Here is a 3,486-nt window from a genome sequence, read left to right as displayed (position 1 = left end):
GTCTCCCCATACCCCCGAACCAGCCCTGTCTCCCCATCCCCCTGAACCAGCCCTGTCTCCCCATCCCCATCCCCCTGAACCAGCCCTGTCTCCCCATACCCCTGAACCAGCCCTGTCTCCCCATACCCCTAAACCAGCCCTGTCTCCCCATACCCCTGAACCAGCCCTGTCTCCCCATACCCCTGAACCAGCCCTGTCTCCCCATACCCCTGAACCAGTCCTGTCTCCTCATCCCCATACCCATGAACCAGCCCTGTCTCCCCATACCCCTGAACCAGCCCTGTCTCCCCATACCCCTGAACCAGCCCTGTCTCCCCATCCCCCTGAACCAGCCCTGTCTCCCTATACCCCTGAACCAGCCCTGTCTCCTCATCCCCATACCCATGAACCAGCCCTGTCTCCCCATACCCCTGAACCAGCCCTGTCTCCCCTTACCTCTGAACCAGCCCTGTCTCCCCATCCCCCTGAACCAGCCCTGTCTCCCCATCCCACTGAACAAGTCCTGTCTCCCCATCCCCCTGAACCAGCCCTGTCTCCCTATACCCCTGAACCAGCCCTGTCTCCCCATACCCCTGAACCAGCCCTGTCTCCCCATCCCCCTGAACCAGCCCTGTCTCCCCATCCCTCTGAACCAGCCCTGCCTCCCCATACCCCTGAACCAGCCCTGTCTCCCCATACCCCTGAACCAGCCCTGTCTCCCCATACCCCTGAACCAGCCCTGTCTCCCCATACCTCTGAACCAGCCCTGTCTCCCCATACCCCTGAACCAGCCCTGTCTCCCCATACCCCTGAACCAGCCCTGTATCCCCATACCCCTGAACCAGCCCTGTCTCCCCATACCTCTGAACCAGCCCTGTCTCCCCATACCCCTGAACCAGCCCTGTCTCCCCATACCCCTGAAGCAGCCCTGTCTCCCCATACCCCTGAACCAGCCCTGTCTCCCCATACCCCTGAACCAGCCCTGTCTCCCCATACCCCTGAACCAGCCCTGTCTCCCCATACCCCTGAACCAGCCCTGTCTCCCCGTACCCCTGAACCAGCCCTGTCTCCCCATACCCCTGAACCAGCCCTGTCTCCCCATACCCCTGAACCAGCCCTGTCTCCCCATCCCCCTGAACCAGCCCTGTTTCCCCATACCCCTGAACCAGCCCTGTTTCCCCATACCCCTGAACCAGCCCTGTCTCCCCATACCCCTGAACAAGCCCTGTCTCCCCATACCCCTGAACCAGCCCTGTCTCCCCATACCCCTGAACCAGCCCTGTCTCCCCATACCCCTGAACCAGCCCTGTTTCCCCATACCCCTAAACCAGCCCTGTCTCCCCATACCCCTGAATCAACCCTGTCTCCCCATACCCCTGAACCAGCCCTGTCTCCCCATACCCCTGAACCAGCCCTGTGTCCCCATACCCCTGAACCAGTCCTGTCTCCCCATACCCCTGAACCAGCCCTGTCTCCCCATACCCCTGAACCAGCCCTGTCTCCCCATACCCCTGAACAAGCCCTGTCTCCCCATACCCCTGAACCAGCCCTGTCTCCCCATACCCCTGAACCAGCCCTGTCTCCCCATCCCCCTGAACCAGCCCTGTCTCCCCATCCCCATACCCCTGAACCAGCCCTGTCTCCCCATCCCCCTGAACCAGCCCTGTTTCCCCATACCCCTGAACCAGCCCTGTCTCCCCATACCCCTGAACCAGCCCTGTCTCCCCATCCCCCTGAACCAGCCCTGTTTCCCCATACCCCTGAACCAGCCCTGTCTCCCCACCCCCCTGAACCAGTCCTGTCTCCCAATCCCCATACCCCTGAACCAGCCCTGTCTCCCCATACCCCTGAACCAGCCCTGTCTCCCCATACCCCTGAACCAGCCCTGTCTCCCCATACCCCTGAACCAGCCCTGTCTCCCCATACCCCTGAACAAGCCCTGTCTCCCCATACCCCTGAACCAGCCCTGTCTCCCCATACCCCTGAACCAGCCCTGTCTCCCCATACCCCTGAACCAGCCCTGTTTCCCCATACCCCTAAACCAGCCCTGTCTCCCCATACCCCTGAATCAACCCTGTCTCCCCATACCCCTGAACCAGCCCTGTCTCCCCATACCCCTGAACCAGCCCTGTGTCCCCATACCCCTGAACCAGTCCTGTCTCCCCATACCCCTGAACCAGCCCTGTCTCCCCATACCCCTGAACCAGCCCTGTCTCCCCATACCCCTGAACAAGCCCTGTCTCCCCATACCCCTGAACCAGCCCTGTCTCCCCATACCCCTGAACCAGCCCTGTCTCCCCATACCTCTGAACCAGCCCTGTCTCCCCATACCCCTGAACCAGCCCTGTCTCCCCATACCCCTGAACCAGCCCTGTCTCCCCATACCCCTGAACCAGCCCTGTATCCCCATACCCCTGAACCAGCCCTGTCTCCCCATACCTCTGAACCAGCCCTGTCTCCCCATACCCCTGAACCAGCCCTGTCTCCCCATACCCCTGAACCAGCCCTGTCTCCCCATACCCCTGAACCAGCCCTGTCTCCCCATACCCCTGAACCAGCCCTGTCTCCCCATACCCCTGAACCAGCCCTGTCTCCCCATACCCCTGAACCAGCCCTGTCTCCCCGTACCCCTGAACCAGCCCTGTCTCCCCGTACCCCTGAACCAGCCCTGTCTCCCCGTACCCCTGAACCAGCCCTGTCTCCCCGTACCCCTGAACCAGCCCTGTCTCCCCATCCCCCTGAACCAGCCCTGTCTCCCCATCCCCCTGAACCAGCCCTGTCTCCCCATACCCCTGAACCAGCCCTGTCTCCCCATACCCCTGAACCAGCCCTGTCTCCCCATACCCCTGAACCAGCCCTGTTTCCCCATACCCCTAAACCAGCCCTGTCTCCCCATACCCCTGAATCAACCCTGTCTCCCCATACCCCTGAACCAGCCCTGTCTCCCCATACCCCTGAACCAGCCCTGTGTCCCCATACCCCTGAACCAGTCCTGTCTCCCCATACCCCTGAACCAGCCCTGTCTCCCCATACCCCTGAACCAGCCCTGTCTCCCCATACCCCTGAACCAGCCCTGTCTCCCCATACCCCTGAACCAGCCCTGTCTCCCCATACCCCTGAACCAGCCCTGTCTCCCCATCCCCCTGAACCAGCCCTGTCTCCCCATCCCCATACCCCTGAACCAGCCCTGTCTCCCCATCCCCCTGAACCAGCCCTGTTTCCCCATACCCCTGAACCAGCCCTGTCTCCCCATACCCCTGAACCAGCCCTGTCTCCCCATCCCCCTGAACCAGCCCTGTTTCCCCATACCCCTGAACCAGCCCTGTCTCCCCACCCCCCTGAACCAGTCCTGTCTCCCAATCCCCATACCCCTGAACCAGCCCTGTCTCCCCATACCCCTGAACCAGCCCTGTCTCCCCATACCCCTGAACCAGCCCTGTCTCCCCACCCCCTTGAACCAGCCCTGTCTCCCCATACCCCTGAACCAGCCCTGTCTCCCCATCCCCA

Source organism: Salvelinus namaycush, unplaced genomic scaffold (assembly GCF_016432855.1).
Source record: "Salvelinus namaycush isolate Seneca unplaced genomic scaffold, SaNama_1.0 Scaffold4, whole genome shotgun sequence".
Lineage (NCBI taxonomy): Eukaryota > Metazoa > Chordata > Actinopteri > Salmoniformes > Salmonidae > Salvelinus > Salvelinus namaycush.
The sequence above is the reverse complement of the archived record's forward strand: the minus strand, read 5'-3'. Positions refer to the sequence as shown.